The sequence below is a fragment of the Lolium rigidum genome, chromosome 3, assembly GCF_022539505.1.
Source record: "Lolium rigidum isolate FL_2022 chromosome 3, APGP_CSIRO_Lrig_0.1, whole genome shotgun sequence".
Classification (NCBI taxonomy): domain Eukaryota; kingdom Viridiplantae; phylum Streptophyta; class Magnoliopsida; order Poales; family Poaceae; genus Lolium; species Lolium rigidum.
In genome coordinates, this window is record NC_061510.1 from 312,979,827 (window position 1) to 312,991,923 (window position 12,097).

The 12,097-nt window shown below is 46.9% G+C and overlaps 1 long non-coding RNA gene across 1 annotated transcript; it reads left to right on the top strand.

Annotated features, from left to right (window-relative positions):
• Window positions 1-10,084: 10,084 nt before the first annotated feature.
• On the top strand, window positions 10,085-11,514 carry LOC124699883. The gene is made up of 3 exons (XR_007001549.1): window positions 10,085-10,720; window positions 10,835-10,973; window positions 11,469-11,514. It is a non-coding gene; the product is annotated as an uncharacterized LOC124699883 (long non-coding RNA).
• The last annotated feature ends 583 nt before the right edge of the window (window positions 11,515-12,097 follow it).

Below are 12,097 nucleotides of genomic sequence, written 5' to 3' on the forward strand. Positions count from 1 at the left end.
GTGGTTCACCCGGCTGGCCACCTGGGCCTTGTTGAGCGGCGCCTTGGACGTGCGGTTCGGATCGAACCGGCCGGACATGTGCCCGATCTTGTGGGTGCGCATACTGGAGCGGCAGCACCCGGCGCTCGGCGATGGTGCGAGAGGAGATCCTCGGCGGTCAGCCCGCCATCGGTGGCTGTCGCCGGGAAGTCCCACAGCAGGTTCACCTCGGCGTTCGGATCCGTCGAGCGGGCGTTGTGGCTCCAGTTGATCCGGCCGACTGGAGGAGCCGGGTTGAACTCCGGCAAGTTGATCCGGTCGACGAGCGCCCCGTCGTTGCGCACGTAGAAGAATGACATCTGCCAGTTCTTCACCGAGTCGACGGTGGGGATTTTGGGGAAAGGCGTGCCAGGCCGAGTGTAGATCGAGGCGGCGCCGCAGGCCCGCAGGCGGCCCTCAGTGGTTTGGGCCTTCAAGTAGAAGAGCCGGCTCCAGAAGTCGATGTCGGGCCACAAGCCGGCGTAAGCCTCCATGAACGCTACGAAGCAGCTCAGGAGGACGCACGCGTTGGCCGGCAGGTGATGCGGCCGAAGGCCGAAGTGGTCGAGGAATTGCCGGAAGAATGTCGAAGCCGGCGAGGCCCGGCCCGCGATCGAGGTGCGCGCCGAGCGCGCGCTCGCCGGGCTCCGGCTTGGGCTCCACCTCCCCGCCGGGCGCCCGCGTGATCACCAACCGCGGGATCCGCCGGAGGCGCACCGGGCGCTCGATGTCATCCTCCCGCATGTAGGAGCCCCTCCACGATCCGGCGGGGGACGCCATTGACGAGGCCGAGGAAGAAGATGACCAGGAGAGGCGGAACGGCGAGGAAGAACCTTGCGACCGCGGCGGCGACAACGGCGGCTGAGGACGCTCCGTCGAGACGCGCGGCCCCGTGGCGCCGGATTGACGGAGTGGCGGCGGCGGATCGGTGGAGGTTCGCCCGCCGGAGTTCGCCAGCGGAAGACGTTCGCCGGAGCAACAGCGAGCTCGAGCGCGCGGAGAGCGATGGAAGCAGGAGCGCGAGGAGGAAGAGAATGGCAAGTGGCCGCCTCGATGCCTCCCCCACGGCATTTATAGCCTCCTGCCGCGGGCGGTTGGCCTCCAAGTGGCGGTCGTGGGCCACGTCCCCGGATTTACTGCGCCGTAACTCCGCCCACGTCCACAACGGTTATCGGAAACGGCCACACCACGTCGCCCACTACCGCACCGGATCCGGAGGGACATTGATGTGACCAGACGAACCGACCGCCAGGCCAGGCGTCAGACCGGTCAAGTCGGGCGCAGGACCCGAGGCGGCGGAGACCCCGGCGCGCAGCAAGCCGGAGCCGGACAAAAAGTTCCACTCGAACCAAAATTCATCAGCAAGGCGGAGGCGCCATCAAATCTTGCGAGAAAGCAAAAAACTATACAAGTGTAAAAAGCGGCCGGCTGGGAGCAGCCGGCAGGAACAAGCCGGATGAGGGCGCAGCCGGCTGAAAGGAAATCCTCAGTCGGCCCCTCCAAGTGCCGTCAAATATATTCAAGAAGCCAGGAAAACCTGCCTAGGTCCTTCTAAACGCAGGACCTTGCCGGCTTCGGGGGCTAATGTCGGGGGAAGACCCCGGGTAGGGCAATGGACGCGGAGCAGCCGGCTGGCCGCGGCCGGCTCGCGGCAAAGGCCGGCCGAGGAGCAGCCGGGCTGGCGCCGTGGCCGGCTGGTCGGAAGCCGGCGGGCTCTAGGTCCTAGTCGGCCCGGCTACGGCCGCCAATGCTGTAGGCTGGGCCGGCTTCTACAAGCCATATCCGGCGGGGGTCCGTACCTCGGACCGACTCGAGGCTGGCGAGTCTTGCCTTTGGAAGGAACCGGGTTGGTGATCCGGGTTCCCAAAGTCCACGCTGACTTCATCTTCCGTAAAGCGCGGGGCACCGTGGAGCAATAGTGCCACGCGCCGGACAGGCCATCATGGCTTACGACGCGCCGTACGGGCTACGGTGGGCGGCGGCGACGGGGACGCTTCCTCTCCATACCGCTGACCAAGGCAGCCGGATGGGACAGAGCCATGACGCCTCAACGGCTCCTGACGTCACCGCCTCGGGAAGGAGCGGAAGCCGAAGCCGGCCAAGCCGGCCAGTAGACTATAGGGTCTTATATGTAAAGTGCCGGTGCCTATATAAGCCGCACTACCCCCTCTCGTGCGGGGACGATCGATCACTTATTGCTTTCACCTACCTACAGCGCTGCCCTGTGAGAGAGACCTTCGTCTCCCTTAGCCTCCCGGGGCCAGCCGGACACGGCTCTAGGAGCACCATTGTACTTGTGTGATTACCATATACACTCATAGCAGGAGTAGAGGTGTTACCTCCACCGGAGGGCCTCGAACCTGGGTACGTCGCCGTGTCGCTCGTGCCCATACCCGCTTCCGGATACCGCCGTGAGATCTCTCAGGAGCCCCTTCGATTAGCCACCCTATGGCATATGCCGTGACGATACCACGACAGCGGTGATGATGATGAAGATTATGGTGATGATGATGGAGATGATGTCCAGCTCGATGACGGTGACGATGGCGTCGATTTCCCCCTCCGGGAGGGAATTTCCCCGGCGGATTTCAGCCTGCCGGAGAGCTCTTTTCTCTCTGGTGTTCTCCGCCCCGCAGAGGCGGCTGTGACTCTTCGCGACTATCCTCTGGAGCTTAGGTTTTCGGGACGAAGAAGTACGCGAAGGAGAGGAGGCCAGAGGGGGCTGTGGGCCCCCTCCCCACATGGCGGCGCGGCCAGGGAAGGGCCCGCGTTGGCCTATGAGGGGGGCCCATGGCGGCCCTCCTCGGCTCCCCCTTTTGGCTACCTCCGTCTTCTGGAAAAATAGGATTTTCAGTATAATTCTGTCAATTGTTGATCTTCCGAAATATTGCATTCTGACGGTGCTTTTTCCGGCGAGAATCTCGACTCCGGTGCGCGATTCTCCAATAATCATGAAACATGCAAAATAGATGAAATAACATAAGTATCATCCCTAAATATGAAATATATCAATGAATAACAGTAAATTATGATATAAAATAGTGATGCAAAATGGATGTATCAACTCCCCCCAAGATTAGACTTCGCTTGTCCCCAAGCGAAACTGAGCTCAGTAAAAGTGAAGAGTCGATAAATAAAATACGGACAAGAAGCATCATATCAATTCACACAAGGCATTCTAGTAGACAACTTCCTCATATAATTCAACTTGAAACAAGTAGAAGGTAGTCACAAATAAAGGTGCATAGGAAATCATAATTGGTGATGGCAAACTTCGTTCTTGGTCAGAGAACAGTTAACAGATTATACTTATCTATTGAGAAGTGCTCTCATATTAAAGCTTATAATAAACTTGCATACTGAATCATAGTAATCTTCTCATAATCATTGATAACTTTCAAAGCTATATTCATTCAGATAAAACTTGTACCAAACAAGGAAGAATAAAAGGCATGATTAAGTAGATCACAATATAGATGGTTGGATCACAACAACTCAATTGCTTGCTTAAGATGGAGGGAAATAGGTTTACTGACTCAACATAAAAATAAAAGAAAGGCCCTTCGCAGAGGGAAGCAGGGATTAAATCATGTGCTAGAGCTTTTTAAGTTTTGAAATCATAAAGAGAGCATAAAAGTAAAGTTTTGAGAGGTGTTTGTTGCTGTCAACGAATGGTAGCGGGTACTCTAACCCCCTTGCCAAATAGACTTCCTAAGAGCGGCTCCCATGAAGGACGTTATCTCCACCAGCAAGGTAGATCATCCCTCTTCTCTTTTGTTTACACATGTACTTTAGTTTATTTAAGGATGACACTCCTCCCAACCTTTGCTTTCTCAAGCCATGGCTAACCGAATCCTCGGGTGCCTTCCAACATTTCACATACCCTGGAGGAGTGTCTATTGCAAAATTAAGTTGCTTACTGATGAATCAGGGCAAAACATGTAAAGAGAGTTATTAATGAAAGTTGATTAATTGGGGCTGGGAACCCCGTTGCCAGCTCTTTTGCAAAATTATAGGATAAGTGGATGAAGCCACTAGTCCATTAGTGAAAGTTGCTCAACAAGATTGAAAGATTAAACACCACATACTTCCTCATGAGCTATAAAACATTGACACAAATAAGAGGTAATAGCTTTTGAATTATTTAAAGGTAGCACATGAAGTATTTACTTGGAATGGCAGGGAAATACCACATAGTAGGTAGTTATGGTGGACACTGATGGCGTAGGTTTGGCTTAAGGGTTTGGATGCACGAGAAGCAATCCCTCTCAGTACAGGTTTTTAGCTAGCAAGGTTGATTAGCAAGCATAAGAGTTGAGGGAAACAAACAAATATACATGTGATAGAAACAATCATGCATCTTCCTTGTAAGCACAAACAATTTTAACTTCGGAATACTAAGCTAGGAACTAACAAGAAAGATAATAACATATCTACATGTACTTCCTCTTTTCTAATTAAACTCAAAGTGTTGTTGCTATTGACCAATGCTAAGTTTGCCAAAACCAAATAGATTACTCAACGCTCCCAAAGTGATACCAATACTAACAACAAGATCAATCATATAATAGAAATTGCAAACTAAAATAAGATGTGCAATATGTAAATGATAAGACTTCTCATTAATATTCCATAACGATAACTCACACCAAGGGATACATAGATAACCAACTAAAGAGAGATACTTCCATAACGCAACACATCTTATATGATAACTTCCCTACTCATGATATGACACTGCTTGATAGTAAAAAGGTAAAAGATAGTGATGATGTGATACCGCGGTACTCCCCCAAGCTTGGAAAAAACCAAGGGGATGCCAATACCGATGATGAATTACTCCTTCGGCGGTGATAGTGGTAGCCCGTTACTGCGATTCTTAAAGATCTTCTTCAGCTTCCGCTTTTCAGTTTGGCAATTCTGCACTAAGACATGAAGAGATTCATTGTTATCCAAAGATGGCGGTGGTGGCCTTGTGATGGAAATTGAGTGATACTCCAGCATTCTGCGAAGTCGGTTGTTCTCCTCCTGAAGTATCTCCATTTCCCTTCTCAGAGCACGGTATTGATCACAAAACTCATCGGTAACCCGTAGTGCTTCCTCCACAGCAGGGAAAGAGCCGAGGCTAAGGGCAGGTGGTAGAGGTCCCTGCAAGTTATGAGAAAAAGAACGTCCAGTGTTAACCGATCCCACCAAGATTGGCTTACTCCCCGCAGTTTGCCGCCTCCTTTTTGTTGATGACATCCCCTTCACTTCCTCCAAAGGCTCCTTGTCCTTGTTGTTGGAGGCCATGATGCTTCTAGATCAAAGACAGATCCTGGCAGAAACAGCTCGAAACAAAACACATCGAGAAAACGATATACGGACCTCCAGGGGTCCGGGGGATTATATAGCAAAGATTTTCACGACAAAAGGAAAGTACCAGGTCGAACCAGAGTCGGAGAGGGGCAACGAGGGGCCCTCCTCATAGGGCGGGGCGGCCAGGCTGGGGCCCGCGCCGGCCTATGGGGGCACTCCCTCGTGTGTCTCCTCCACTCCGTTTCGATCTCGTAATTTTTCATATTTTCCAAAAGTTGCAAAAACATTGTTCGAAAAGTTAAACGCGGACTTTTTCTTACCAGTACTGTTACCTATTCAAAGTCGAACTCTGCAGGACTGTCAATTTGGCCTTTGATGAAAGCTTCCAGAGTTACCACTTGAATAACATCAACATCTTCATTATAAGAATCGCCGGAGATATAATGCTTGAGTCTTTGTCCATTTACCACTTGTGTGGCATTACCTTGCAGAGAGCTAATTTTAATTGCTCCTGAACGATACACCTCATCAATGACATATGGTCCTTCCCATTTTGAGAGTAATTTCCCTGCAAAGAATCTGAGACGAGACCGATACAATAGGACTTTATCCCCAACATTAAATTCTCTTTTGATAATTCTTCTATCATGCCATTTCTTAACTTTCTCTTTAAAGAGTTTAGCATTTTCATAAGCTTCACTTCTCCATTCATCTAGAGAACTCAACTGTAGCAATCTTTTCTTACCGGCAAGTTTAGGATCTTTATTTAGTTCTCTCACAGCCCAATAAGCTTTGTGCTCTAGTTCTAAAGGTAAATGACAAGCTTTCCCATAAACCATTTTATACGGTGACATACCCATGGGATTTTTATAAGCAGTTCTATAAGCCCAAAGTGCTTCCATCAATTTAATAGCCCAGTTCTTTCTAGATTTATTAACAGTCTTTTGCAAGATAGATTTAATCTCTCTATTTGATAATTCTACTTGCCCACTAGTTTGAGGATGATAAGCGGAAGCAATTCTATGATTAATACCATATTTAGCAAGAGTTTTTCTAAAACCACCATGAATAAAATGAGAACCTCCATCGGTCATAATATATCTAGGAACTCCAAATCTAGGAAAAATAATATCTAAAAGCATTCTTAAAGAGGTCTCACCATCGGCACTTTTTGTAGGTATGGCTTCCACCCATTTAGTAACATAATCAACAGCGACAAGTATATGAGTGTTACCTTCTGAAGAAGGGAAAGGACCCATGAAGTCAAATCTCCAACAATCGAATGGTTCAATAACAAGAGTATAATTCATAGGCATTTCATTGCGTCTGGAGATATTACCAACCCTTTGACATTCATCACAGGATAGAATGAACTTTCTCGCATCTTTGAAGAGAGTTGGCCAATAGAAACCTGATTGTAGAACCTTTTGCGCGGTTCTATCTCCGGCGTGATGTCCTCCATAAACACTACCATGACACTTACTCAATATCTCTTGTTGTTCATATTCGGGAACACATCTTCGCAGAATACCATCCACTCCTTCTTTATATAAGTGTGGGTCATCCCAAAAATAATGCCTCAAGTCATAAAAGAATTTCCTCCTTTGCTGAGCTGAAAAGGTTGGAGGCAAGTACTTGGATACAATAAAGTTAGCATAATCAGCGTACCAAGGACTATCTCGCGAGCTCACCTTTATTACAGCCAATTGTTCATTTGGAAAACTATCATTAAGAGGAACAGGATCAAAGCAATATTTTCCAATCTAGACAAATTATCAGCAACAGGATTATCAGCACCTTTCCTATCTATAATATGTAAATCAAATTCTTGCAAGAGAAGCACCCATCTAATAAGCCTTGGCTTAGCATCTTTCTTTGCCATAAGGTATCTAATTGCAGCATGATCAGTATGAATTGTAACCTTTGAATCAACAATATAGGATCTAAACTTGTCACAAGCAAAGACTATAGCTAATAATTCTTTTTCAGCTGTAGCATAATTTCTTTGAGCAGCATCAAGAGTTTTGCTAGCATAATGAATAACATTCAATTTCTTATCTACTCGCTGTCTAAGAACAACGCCTACAGCAAAATCACTAGCATCACACATAATTTCAAAAGGTAAATTCCAATCAGGAGGTTCAACTACAGGAGCAGTTGTTAAGGATTTCTTTAGAGTTTCAAAAGCTTCCTTACAATCATCATCAAAAACAACAGGTACATCTTTTTGAAGAAGATTAGTAAGAGGCTTTGAAATCTTGGAGAAATCTTTATTAAATCTCCTATAAAACCCAGCATGACCAAGAACACTACGAATACCTTTAACATCCCTAGGATAGGGCATCTTCTCAATTGCTTCAACTTTAGCTCTATCAACTTCAATACCTCTCTCGGAAATTTTATGTCCCAATACAATTCCTTCATTAACCATAAAGTGGCATTTCTCCCAATTAAGAACAAGGTTAGTTTCTTCACATCTCTGCAATACTTTATCAAGGTTTCGCAAGAAATTATCAAAAGAATTCCCATAGACAGAAAAATCATCCATGAATACCTCTAAAATACTCTCACAAAAACCATGAAAAATAGCAGACATGCATCTTTGAAAACTAGCAGGAGCATTACATAAACCAAAAGGCATACGCCTATAAGCATAAGTTCCATAGGGACAAGTGAAAGTGGTTTTCTCTTGATCTTTAGTTTTAACAGACAATTTGTGAAAACCCGAATAACCATCAAGAAAGAAAAAATGAGTATTTTTAGACAACCTTTCTAACATTTGATCAATAAAGGGTAAAGGGTAATGATCTTTCTTAGTAACTTTATTAACTTTTCGATAATCAATGCACATTCTATACCCTACAACTACTCTTTGAGGGATGAGCTCATCATTATCATTAGGCACAACGAGTCATTCCTCCTTTCTTAGGAACACAATGCACAGGACTAACCCATCTACTATCAGCAATAGGATATATAATACCAGCTTCAAGAAGTTTTAATACCTCATTCCTTACCACATCCTTCATCTTCGGAATTAGACGACGTTGATGTTCAACAATAGGCTTTGCATCATCTTCCATATTGATAGCATGTTGGCAAATAGAGGGAGAAATCCCCTTCAAGTCATCAAGAGTATAGCCAATAGCTCCTCGGTGTTTCTTCAATATTTCCAATAACCTTTCTTCCTCAATATCTGAAAGCTTAGAACTAATAATAACAGGATATATTTTCTTATCATCAATATGAGCATATTTAAGATTATCAGGCAACGGTTTTAAATCAAAAACAGGATCTTCCTTTGGTGGTGTTGTTGTACCTAAATCTTCAACCGGCAAGTCATGTTTAAGAATAGGTTGACGAAGGGAAATTTCATCAAGCTCATTTCTTTCTTCCCTAAATACTTCACTCTCACTATTCTCCAAATGTTGCTGCAAAGGATTATTAGGTGCAAGAGCAATAGACGCACACTGTTCAACTCTAAAATCATTATTAGGCAAATCAGCTTTATAAGGAGTTTTGGCAAATTTAGAGAAATTAAACTCATAAGATTCACCAGCAAATTTAGTCACAATTTTTTCCTTCTTGCAATCTATAACAGCTCCACAAGTATTTAGAAAAGGTCTACCAAAAATAATAGAACAATACTTACTAGCAGCAGAACCAAGTACCAAAAAGTCAGCAGGAAATTTAATCTTAGGGCATCTCCAGCGGCGCGACGCATTTCGGACGTCGAAACGGACGCGTCGTGTCCGTTTGCATCGGCCGAAATGGTCGAAATCGTTCGGGCGTCCGTTTGCGTCGGGGGGTGGCTCCAGCGGCGCGACGCATAAATTTTTTTTTTCATTCATGCAACCATAATTTACGTTAAAAAAAACATAAAAACGCCATAAAGGCGTGCTAAAAGTTGCTTCGCCGCCTGCGGTCGTCGTCGGCCGACGAGGTTAATGAATTCCGGCGTCGGCAATGGAAGCTCGTACGCCGGCGGTGGAGGAGGTACCGCCGCATGGGCAGGAGGCTGTGGCCAGGGATCCCACACCGGAGCAGCAGGCGGAGCGCGGTCGTTGGAACGCGTCGGCGTAGCCGGAGGAGTCGCCGGCTGTAACGGCCCCGGGTAGAACCCCCTATAGACTTTGTTTGCTCTTTTTCTTTTATGCATCATCATGCATCATGCATCATATCATCCATGTTTTATCAAATAAAATTATTTTATAAACCCCCCTTGTCTCTTCCTTTAAATAAAACCCTAATCTCTCTCTTCCTTTGTTACTTATTTTATAATTAATATTTTCCAACAAAGAAGTTTTTGAATATAATGTGCTTTGTTTTGGTTACAATAAAATAAATATTTTGAAAACTATTTTAAAATCTCGTACTCACCTTTGTTTCAAATTCAAAACAGAAACAGGTTTTGAATTCAAATGTTTTAAATAAAAAGTAAACAAAGAAAACCCAAACCCCTCCCTTGGGCTCCCTCTCTCCCTGGCCCGTTCCCCTCTCTCTTCTTTTCTCCTCTTTCCGGCCCACTTCTTTTCTCCCACCGGCCCATACCCCTTGGATGGAAAAAGGATCTCCTTCTCCTGTCGTCATCCTCCACACGAGAGAAGCATGAGCCCCCCGTGCTGTCATCATCACCATGGCCGCCTGGACCATGCCCGTTTCCCCCACCTGCTCCTTTCCCCCCCTTTAAATCCCTCTCCATATCCCCACCAAACCCTAGCTTCCCTTCCTCCTCTTCTCCCTCGCGCCGCCATCCTCTCTACCCTCTATGTCCCTTTTCTTCAACGTACAGAGAGAACCCAAAACGTCTGCCTCCACCTCGCCATGGCGCCGCCTGTACCGGCCACCCCTCTTCGATCTGAGACCACCGTTAGATGCGCCTCATCATCCTCTCCCTCCGTGTGCAAGGAATCGACCCGAGTCTCCCCGTATCAGCCACAAAATCGCCGATTCCATCTCCGACCTGCCGGCGAACTTCTTCGATTGCGGCCGCTCTGGCCCTCCCCTGGCTTCCCCGACTTCTCCATCAGCTTCACGGTGATCTCCTCGTTCTCCACGTATTTTTCCCGGTCTCGTTCCATCTCTGGTTCGTCCCCCCCGCCGTTGACCACCTCTTTCCGCCGCAGGACCTCATCGCCGGCGGCTGTCCGGTGAGCCCCTGGCCCCGGAACCACCACCATCAGTTTCCCCATGCTGAGGCGCACCCCCGACGCCTACTTCCCCGTCCCGTTTCGCCCAGAATCGCTGGATCGATTCGTCCCTGACCTGCTTCTCCGCCATGGATGAACGTGTACAATTCCTGTGTGTGTGGTCGCTGTGTCTTTTAGCAGTGCTTCACGTCTTTGACAACAACATCGATCTAGCACAGTGGCTGGGTCTATCGTCCTCAACTAGATTGACCAAGGTTCAAATCCCCCCAGCACCATATCCTATTTTTGTTTTGTTCTTTAATCCCTTTTATCCCGACGACATCGTTCAAAACCGTGACTGCTTTGTTTTGTACGTGCCTGATTCACAGAGCAGGTGGTCTGTCCTAGGGACATTAATCCCTGAGGTGCTGGGCTCAATTCCTGTCCAGAACATATTTCTTTTTACCTCATCCGAACCTCAGATGGGCCTCAGCCCACCAGTTTGCAAGTCAGCTCCGGCGGCCGCAGGTAGCCCATCTCCATCTAAATCCGACCCAGATCTTCCCTTGCCTATCCGTTCATTCTTTTATTAAAATGTGTTGTTTCATATCTTGCAAAATATAACTCCAAATAAAAAGTATTTTATATGAAAATTAATCAGAAAAATATAAGAATATGAATATGCCATCCATTCATCTGTTTGCATTTCGCATCATGTCATTCCGTTAGTTTGTGCATGTCACCTCACATATATGCGGAGTATTTCGGAACATCGATGTGGTTTTCCCTGCTCCGTTTAATATTGAAGTAGCTCACCCTTGCCATGTCGTGCCATGCTAAACAACACTTAACCTTGTCGGTAGAAATGCAACTCCAACCTTAATTTGATTGTTCGGGGTTCCGACTCCGATTAATATGGATAAGTTGCATCGCATCATGTTTGCCATGCCATGCATATCATCTTGATCATGCTGGATCTTCTTTATCCGTAGTAGTAAGACTTGCATCCGTTGTTTGTACCAGCATTTGCTTCTTCCCGGATAGGATCGCGAAGTGTTGACGTGAGATACGACGAGTTCTCCGACAAGTGCTTCTGCAACTTTTCACAGGCGAGCCCTCTCACTTCACCTATTATACTCTCTCCCTCGCATTGCTATCCTTATGTTGCGCTTCTTTATCGAGTCACGTGTCCTATTCCACTTGTTTTCATAATAATCCTATATGCATCCTTCCTTACCCATAGCCGTTGATTGATGTTTGAGCCTTGCGAGTCGTAGGCGTGTTTTAGGCTCTGTTGTTATCTCGATCTGATATCGGGATATGTTGGGTTGTTGGGAGGTTATCACATGCTATATCAGTTGTTGGAGATACACATGCTCTACTTATTTGTTAACAACTAAAATTGTAAGCAGAGGCATCTGTGAGCCCCTTTGCGAAAGCATCGGAACTTTGACTTGCTAATGTCCCCTAGGACCCGAGTTCTTGTTATCTGTTCCGAGATTGAGCGCTCTACCCATGCGTGGGGATTCACTGGGACCCCCCTCACCCATTACCTTTTCTCGAGTTAGTTGAAAAGGGGGCCACAACCTTGGTTTTATTTGGCACCTGCATGTTTATATACTGTTGCCTTCGGGTGTTTACTTCCTGTTGCC